The sequence below is a fragment of the Ochotona princeps genome, chromosome 5, assembly GCF_030435755.1.
Source record: "Ochotona princeps isolate mOchPri1 chromosome 5, mOchPri1.hap1, whole genome shotgun sequence".
Classification (NCBI taxonomy): Eukaryota; Metazoa; Chordata; class Mammalia; order Lagomorpha; family Ochotonidae; genus Ochotona; species Ochotona princeps.
This window is the reverse complement of record NC_080836.1, coordinates 74,801,563-74,811,674: the sequence shown is the minus strand read 5'-3', so window position 1 is coordinate 74,811,674 and position 10,112 is coordinate 74,801,563.

Genomic DNA, 10,112 nt, shown 5'->3' with positions numbered 1-10,112 from the left:
TTAATAAGTCACTCAAAATCATAGAGAAAATATGATGAAAGTACAGTTCTCCAAGATATACTGAGTTCAAGTAAAAACCAAGTGTTCTGTTTATCGGAGGATCAAACCAGCAATGCTTTTTGTGTGAATACTTATTGCAAATTTTAAATAGGCGGTTCCGTTCTTTTCCCTTTTAGACAGAATGCAGAGGAAGAACTGAATCTTGGTGACTCAGTGTGTTGCTAAATCATCATTCTCTTTGGAAGATTATTGTTTATTTCATTGCACTTAATACACATTTATCCAGAATTTGTGCTACACATGCTTGGTTAGCTGTTGTTTTAGCTAACATGGATCTGATTCTTTGTTTTTAACTCCCAAATATAGAGTAAAAGTAAACACTGGATAATGGAGGGTTTGGATTACAATCAAACAGTTTCTGATATAATTTAATAACAGCATACTGCCTACAAGAGGGAAGGCAGTCTTTACTCAGAAAGTAGTTTTGCTAATTATAATGAGAAACTGATTGGAAGACAAATGAATAATTCACATATTTTTCTTTACTTGAAGCTGTATATTAAAATGGTCAAGTGATGGTTTGCTTTCAAAGTGTAACTTTTTTGCATCTCTGGTATAGTTGAGTCAACATAATCAGAAGATTTGAAGTTCACCAAAAAAGAATTTTTCTGTGTTATAAAAAATCTCAGACTTCAAAGTTACTCAATACATGTGATTACTGAGAGAATATTAGAGGAGTAAGAAGCTTGGGAAGAACATGAAATTTAAAATACCCTATTATAAATTAGCAAAATTGATACTATTTTAAGATTTGTGATCCATTAATTTGAGTGTGTATATAGATTTTGAAAGTCAGAACTTGTCTAGAGTGGCAAATAAATTCTTTTAACTCCTGTTTATCCTAACTCCCACCATGTGTCAGGTAACATACTGAATACCAGGATACAACAGTGAACACGATAACCTTCATACACACATTGTGCTTTTTGGACAATCTAAAGTTCCATAGAAGGAGATTAATACTGATCATTCTGTCATTACTTATTTAATCAGGGCTTCATATAATGGAGGAAGAAAAAGGGGGCTGTCTAACAGAGCTCTTAGTCTGAAACGAATAAGGAGTCACACAAGCTCCCAATGAAGAATAAAAAAGCTAGGTAGAAGCTGTGTGTAAGTTACGGAAAACATAAATACAAGGGACCAATTGAGGAAGCATGAAAGAGTTTAGCATAACTCCTAAGAAGCAAGGAGAGTGATGTGAAATGAACCTGGAAAAGTAGCAGTAGCTAATATAGCACATAATGTGGGCCAAGCATCTCACAACCTTCGGGAGAGTTTCCAGTATTCCCATTTTAGAGTTGAAGGAATCAAGCCAGGAGATTTCTACATCTGAGCAACTCACAGCCTGGATTTGAATCCAATCCTCTAACAATAGACCTCCATTTGACTTGAATTGAAGCCAGAAACCATCATGTCCCTAAGGAGTATGGGCTTTAGGCTGATGACAAAGGAAAACCATCAGTGCATTCCACTAGGGAATGAAACCCTTCCATTTTTCTTTTAGAAGAGTCATTCTGGCAGCACAGCAGGAAATGGATTGGATAAGAACCAAGTAAAGACAATGATTGGGGTCTCCTGCGGTGGCTCAGTGGCGAGATTCCTGAGGCTGTAATTTGGACATAGAAGGAGCGTTAGAGAGAAGGGAATTTTAAAAGATATCTATGAGGTAGAAACAAGTAGACTTAGTCATTGACAGGTGAGGTGTTTACAAAGTGTTCCTATGTTTTTGACCTGGGCAATCAGATGGCTGCTGGGGCTGTGGGCCAAGTTGGTAATACAGGCAGTGAACTATGGGAAATATGTGATCAGTGCAAAGGAGGACATTTTAAGGTTTTGTTGATAATGCTTATGTGGCAATGTTTATTGTGCAGCTAAGTCTCAGGGGAGAGCTGTGGTACTGCCTATGTAGCTTCTCATCTTTAGCACACAGCAAAGGGGATGTCCATGGACAAGAGCAGTAGGCTGATCCCTGCTTCTTCTCTCTGCACTCCTGAATAACAGTTCAGTGTTGTCTGCTTGTCCTCTTCCCCTGGTCTCCATCCACTTCCCTCTTCTCCCAAGGGAGTGGAAGGTGAGAGCTGAGGAATAAGCCCTTACCTGCTCTTTCTGATCTCTAACCCTGCACTTCTTCCTCCTGATTCCTGTTTCAAGTCATAGAACCAGGTGACACCCCTGCCTCCTCCTTACCATAACAAATCAGCCAACACATCCTGGGAGACCCCCAGGAAGAGCTATAGATCTATACTCATTGCTAAGTTACTCCCTCTTCTCCTACCTTTAAGTCCTTTTTCATTGCCATCAGATCTATCTTTCTTTTTTTCCTTTAATATTTATTTATTTATTTTTATTGGAAAGGCATATTTAAAGAGACAAGGAGAGAGAGAGAGGAAGCTCTTTTGTGTACCGGTTCACTCTCCAAGTATCTATAATGGCCAAAGCTGAGTTGATCCAAAGTCAGGAGCCAGGAGTCTCTTCCAGGGTGCAGAGTCTCAAGGCTTTGAGCCATCCTTGACTGCTTTCCCAGGCCACATGCAGGGAGCTGTATGGAAGTGGACCAGCTGGGACACAAACAGGTACCCAAATGGGATCTCAGCAGATGCAAGGCAAGGATTTTAGCCACGAGGCCACTGCTCCAGACCTATATCCATCTTTCTAAGGAGAAAATTCATCACTTTGTTGCTTGAAGAAATTCAGTTTTTCTGGAAGCTCCTGGAAATGTTGAGCAGGTAGCTGAAGATCTTTAAATGAAGGAAGGAGGGAGTCTAAATGTACTGAGAATCCATCCAATAATCAGGTGCTTTGTGGGCTAATTCAGTCAGTGTCCTACAAGGAAAGACATGACACACTCAGACTAGAATAAATGAGGGAGATCTTATTTACAAAGAACTCATAAATAACTTCACAAAGGAGATAGTGCAGTAGTTGGGCAAGGAGTAAGAAGAGTACGAAAATATTTAAAAGAATATGAGCATTTCCAAACTGTTTTCTCAATAAATATGTGTTGATTTTTATAATACTGAAAAGTGTTAATTTTCCCACTTCTTTGCCAGTATCATATCAAATGTTTTCAATCCTTCAAATTCTTGCCAACTAAGGGTAGGATAGGAAAATGCCCTTGTTCTAATTGTGTTTTTATCACTACTAGGAAAGAAAGACATCTCTCTAATATTTTTGGCCATTTGTGTTTTATAAATTAAGTAAAATAACTTGCCCAATGTCACACACCTGATAGGTAGCAAATTCAGAGGCATGAGTCAAACATGAATCTGTCATACTCTAAACTCTTCAGTTCCTACCCCACAAACCTCTATGATATGGCACACAAGATCATCTATATACTAGCCCTTTAGCTATCTTTCCAGTTTTATATTGCTTTCCTCCATAACTAACTTCAGATTCCACCTCAGTCTTGGACACATCTTGTCGTTTGTGACTTGGTCATGTTACCTATATCTTATATTCAGCACCAACCACCTGGATAATGTGCCTCCACTCAAAATTATTTCCAGCACTTTGAGCTGCCTGAGCATGCTGTTCATTTGTATACTGCAGTTGACTGTGTTTAATTCTGATGACTTATGGTTCTTCTGTCTTCCCCTTGGACCAGAAAGCTCCTCCTGTTGTTTGTCTCTTACTCTTGCATTGGTGCAGCATGAGGCAGGGGGTGTCTTAGCCAGGACTGCCATAATAAAATACTTTTTGAGACTGTGGTTTAAATAGCAGGAAGTCATTTCTCACAGTTCTGGAGGCTGGGATATTCAAGACCAAAGTGTCAGCTAACTTGGTCTTCAGTGGAGGCTTGAAGACAACTGTCTTCTCACTGTGTGCTCACCTGGAGAAGACCAGGATTCTTGCCTGCCCTGTGCTGTGTGGGCATTTATCTCATTGCCAGGGCTCCACTCTGCTGACCCAATCCTTTCCCAGTACCTTTACACTTAGGGACAGAATTGCAGCAGAGCAGTTTGTAGGGACACAATTCAGTCCAAAGCAACAAGTGATTGCTGAAAGAACACGAGTCTTTGAATTAAAGATAATCACAAAATAAGGGGAAAGTCTATGCAAAATATCATATTAGTAGGCTCAGTTGGCAGCTTTCTGCCATCTTTGATCCCTGAGATTGCTAGTCTTCTGCCCCTCACATCTCCTCTACTTTTTATCCCAATGTATCTGTGAGAAAGTGAAGCTGGATTTCCTGCTAAATCCCCTACACTTGAGTGTTGTTATCAGGGAACATCTGAGTTTTTTTAAAAGGATTTGTTTATTCTTATTGGAAAGGCAGATTTATAGACAGAGGGAGAGACAAGATCTTCCATCCATTTGTTCACTCCTAGGTGGCCGATCTGAAACCAGTAACCAGGAGCTTCTGCTGGATCACCCATGTGGGTGCAGGCTCCCAATTTTTGGGCTGTCCTCTACAGCTTTCACAGGTCACAATTAGTGAACTGGAAGGGAAGTGGAGCATCAAGGACATGAACTGGCACCAATATGGGATCCTGGTACTTGGAGGTGGATGATTAGCCCATTGAGCCAACACACCATCCCCTGAGTTTCTTAAACATCTGTGTACAAGGAGGCTTCTGTATACCAGGCCTTGTCTGAATTTTCTCCCTTTGCCAGCCTGAATTTGGTCCCAACTTTTAGATGTTTAAAGTAAGCAGAATTTCCCCTTTCCCTGGATATAGTTCTGAATCCTTCATTCCTCTGTAATCCAGAACTTCCGTATTATTTTCCTCTTATTGTGACAAATTATCATACTCTTATTGGCCGAAGTCAACACAGTTTTATTTGCTTAGAGGTCTGCACAAGTCTAAAAATCAAGAAGTCAGCAGGACTGTGCTCTTTCTGTAGCCCTATGACCCCTGAGCACACCGTGTTTCTAGCCTCTGACCCCTGGCTGGCTTCTCCTTCAGCCTGCCCTCTGCCCTGCCACCCGTTTGCTTCTTGTGACTTTTAATGTACATATATATGCAACCTGTGCATGAGTCTAAGCGCCAGCACCCTCCCTGCAGGGAGCTGCCCTTGGCCACCTCAGGCTCTTGGGACTCACAGAGTGCACATTCAGGGATGGCTCACCTCCAGTGCTTTGGGCCAGAGTTCTGCCTAGAGCTTTGGGGATGAGCTCAGGCCACAGTAACAGGGAGTCCCTGAACAGAGAGTCCTGAAGAAGGTATAAAGGTCCTAAAGCCACATGCATCATTCTGAAGCTCTAAGTACTCCTCTGAGGTAGAAGAAGGCCATAAAAGGTTCTAACATGGTCGAGAACAGGCAGGATCAGGGGCCTTTCACTCTGGCTTGGAAAGCATGCTGTCCCCTTTGTTCTGCTGTAAGTTATATCCCAGTCACAGGCATCTCCTCATATTCTAGCTTTGTTCCCTACAACCTGGAAGAGCTCACACCTTCCTGCTGTGGCTAATCTCTGGATTGCCTGAATTGTTTCCTGTTGGCTTCTTGCTCTCTACCAGTTCCAGCATAATCCATTCCTGTGTTAAACTCTCTTTCTTGTTGGTTTTTAATTTGTTCATTTTCATTTTATTTGAAATGCAGAGAAACAGAGACAGAGAGAGAGATCTCTGGTCCTCTAGTTCACTCTCCAAATGCCTGCAACAGCCAGAGTTGGGCCAAGCTGGTGCCAGGAGCTTCGAGTTCAGTCTGGGTCTCCTGCTTGGCTATCAGGTAGCTAAGCACTTGAGTTGTTACCTGCTTCTCCCTGAGGTGTGCGTTAGCAGGAGGCTGGATTAGAAGCAAAGCCAAGACGTACACAGGACACTCCAGTATAAGATACAACTGTCTCAAGCACTGGCTCAATTGCTGTAGTAAATACCCACTCCAAACTCCATTTATTTTAAATGATTAAGACAAGTTAAAATTTTCTTCATTAGATCCTAACTGTTATGAGTTACAAGCAATTAAAGATTTTTGCCTAGGGCCACTTGGGAAAGTAGTCAAATCTTGGTGTACTTCCCTTCTGATTAGAAGGAATGTGAGGAGTTCTGTGATGCCAAGGGAAGCACTACCACTAGGGAAAGCCACAGTTTCACGTCATCAGTACCTGCTTCCTGATGCTGGTTCTCAAAAAGGGTGGGGACAGAGCTGCCAGCAGAAGGAGCCCATCCAAAATCTCTGAGAAAGAACCATTGCATTTCCCCCTAGAGCTGACCTTGACGACTAAGTGTAGAGTTCCCTCTATACCCTTTGCGGAGCCTTATGAAAACCAGACTTTGCACAGTGTTCTAAGTTTTGCTGCATCAAAAAGAAGTTTAAATATTTTCATTTAATGTGGAAATATTTTTAGATGATGAAGATGATTAAGTGTTGAAAATGTAGCGATCTGTTTGGCACTGAGAGAAAAGAAATACGAAGAATTTTTAATAAAAATCTAACCACAATGGTGTTGGAACACAATCTGTCTGAAATACAAGACAGATACTTTATCCCACAGGCTAAGCTGACTTTACTAATAGTTTTGGACAGTTACAGGTGTAATTTTAGCTACCAGAGGGAACACAAATTGTGTAATAAGAATGCAATAGAAACAATGAGAAATGCAATTACACTTTTAAAAGAAAAATCAAATATAAAGTTAGCAGAGCTAATACAAAGCATGTTTGCATAGCCTTTCACCAACAATGTATGTGAACACAAGCTATTATGAAAATCAGATTTCCTTACAGGACTTCTTATGCAAAGAGTAAGAACACTGTTTTGTTATGACTTGTAAACACTACATATACCTTCTGTCTAATGAAATTATTTTGTATGCATTTGGTTTATATGATGATGTCTTTAAAGAAACAACAAATGAAATAATGATCTTGGGTATTTACTTGGGACAGAGTTATGTGTCATTCATTTTTCTATATGGTCAATGAGGATGAGGATGTCTCTTTTTCTTTTTCTTTTTCTTTTTTCTTGCCTATGTGGCTTTAATTTAACATTGTGAGAAGCAGTGTGTGGGGGAGAAATATGTGGAGAGAAGGCTTTCATGTGTTGTTTTTTCATTAAAAAAAATCAGTGCCACCAGTCCATGAGTGATCCTAAAATAACAAAGCAGTTATGTGTGTATATGTGTGTGTGTGTGCTGAAAGGAAAACTTTGGGTAAAGTAACAGATTTAAGTTTCAAGTTTCCAAAGATCTGTTTAAATGACAGTAAGGGAAAAAATATTGTAAAAGTGATGAAAAATATCCCAGCAGTATCCCTTCAGGAAGCCATTTAACTTCTGGTGGTTTAAGTTGTGCAATGTAATTTCTACAGCCTTTGAAATATGTGGGCACCCTCACTGCTATTTATGTTCCTAATACTCAGAATCAAATGCTCCATTAAGGCTCTTGGAGGGCAGGAGTTTCCAGAAAAGTTTTGTAATTGCCCATTCATTACTAAAAAACAATGACAAGGAATCATCATCTCTAAGTAATACTGGCATGTGGTCTTCACCAGGCACCAGAAGAGGCGGGAAAGTACCAATTCACAGGCATCTTCAGCCCAGTCGATAATGCTGGGCATGGACTTCAATCTTCACTAAGCATGGAGGTAGAATACTTTTCTGTGTGTGGAAGGGAAATGGCTCAGGCTATTGTGCTCTCACAGGTGCAGGCCTGAAGGCGCTCATGGAAGGCAGCCACATGACAAGCAAGGAAAGAAACAGAAAGAAATGATACAGCGGTGCATCCTCACTTTCTGAATTTTCCATGGAGAGCATCGTCTGTAACCTGGACAGTTTTGTTGCCAGTTGGTCAGTGCCCCAACACTGGGTGCAAGCTCAACCATAACTAATACCTTGGCTGTTCTACCTCAGTGGCGGGGGAGGTGGCAAGGGGAGCCTGGAAGTTTGCAGACAGACCCCTGTCCCATGGGAGTCACCTTGCTGGTATTCATAATGCTGCACGCACCATGACCACAGTGCACAATAGTTTAAAATGGCACATATTTTTAAAATACTTACTAATTTTCGTATCTTTTGGAAGGACCGTAGGATAGCTCCCCATTTAGTCAACAGAGCAACTAAGCCTTTCCTCAAGCAACCAGTGTTCAGAGGAAACCTGAATTTCTTCACTTCCAATTCTGAGCACCGTTGCAGCTGTGTTTTTTTACCTCTTGTCCCCTTTCTCCCTTTGCCTCCACATCTGCATTACAGTAAAGTAACTCACTGCCTAGTAGCAACACTTAGGACACAGGAACACTTAGGACATAGGTTTGACCTATGATGCTGAAAATGGAACAAAATATTAGAAATATAGGGAATGACTTCTCATCTCTGATTGCAGCTCCCCACTGCATCACTATTCTCCTAGCTTTATTCCTTTTATTAGTGATCTACATAGTCAACATCTAATGCTTAAGATTAGAGAGATATTTAAATATTACAACCAGTTTTTAAATTTAAAAGGGAATTAAATCTTTGGTTCTTTGAAAACTGTGTTTCCCAATGAGATTTTTCTTTGGAGCATTAGACCAATGGAGGTGAGCCAAGGGGGTGTGTGAGGGTGTCCTGGGGCTTCCACCTTCAACACTCAGGATGCCTGTCAGATGTTTTCTGGTCAGTCATGATCCTGGGGAAGAATTCTCTCCCCTTGTCTCTCCTATAACTTGGCAGTCTCCAACCTTTTACTGTCAGCTCTGTAGGTCAGCAAAGACAGATACACAAATGACCCAGTCATCCAATGGTTTCAGAGTTTACAACATGAACAATGACATTTATGAACTGGTGGGGTTTGACATGAGTCATAATATTGTACACTTTAATCCACCCAAGTGAAATACCAGTGGAACAAAACCTTAAAGACCAGATACAACTTCTCAAACTCAAACCAGAAAATGAAGGCATACAATAGCTCTATGTTGTTACATAGGTTCTTATTTATTGTGGGTCAGAGAAAGACCTGATGTCATCAAACCTCAAGCCTGGGGAAATAGGGTCAGCCTCTAAGAAGTGTGAGTCAGCCCCAAGGAGTTGCCTGTTTACAGTTTTCCTCTCTGGTTCTGCATCCTTTGTCTTGTGCTTATCCTCAGCTTTGAGTTTTTCTAAGTATTAAGTGAAAAAAAAAAAAAAAAAAAGAAAGGAATGAGGCCTGTGCTTGGTTTTTATCTCCTAATGGCTGTGAAAAGGATCATGAGGTAGTGTTGAACAGCTGTTTGCTTCCTTGCAGACTTTGGTCCATGTCCCCTCCTGTCAACCTCTGTGCTCTGAGAGTTCCAAGCAACTCTGCTGGCTTCCAGCATGCTCTGCGTTCATGTGGCTCTTTGGGAAATCCCACTGTTTTCCTGCCAAATGGTTTGTTACCTAGGTTTAATTTCTGTTTGGAATGAAAAGTATAGTCAACTTGTTTCTGTGGGCTTTTTAAGAGAGAGATGTAAAACCGAAGTTGGAGCAACGGAAAACAAACGTTTAAGAAAGTACATAATTAAGGGATGTGAATTCAAACTGGGGGAGGCTGATTTCATAAAGGGGACAGGATTGTGTGTGGTCAGAGGAACTGAAGGTGGGTGCACCCACTCTATTGCACTGGGGGCAGGGGAGGGGCAGGAAGTGCCTGCATTAGAAGTACAGCCCAGGTAATTCTGTCAAGCTAAACTGCAGAAAGCACACTACCTGGAAAGCACATGATCCAGGAGTGGGCCCAGGAGGGAAATGGTGGGTACCTCCCTCTTGAGTTACAACTGCCTCAGGACAGCATGAAAACCAGGACTGGGGCAGATGTTGCTGGACAGAACAGCACCCACCAGCATGTGTGTGCAGGATAGTGGGGCTGGTTGGGTTTAACTAGGCTTCAATGCTCCTTGACATGTAGGAGAGCTGAGTAGCATGTGTGACGGACTGGAGAGGTCTGTGGTACATACAGGCAAACGCGGGAACCAGAGCAGGGGAGGGCCTAGTGAGGGTTATTGGGAGTCACCCCAACTAGGCTGCAACTCCCACTGGTTTGTGTGAGGGCCAACTGTGTGGTGGGCAGAATCAGGCTAGACGGCAACACCCATTGGCTCTTGTGGAAGATAAGACTGGAAACAGAACTGACCCAGCAATTGCAACCACCAACATATGCATAAGCTGATTAG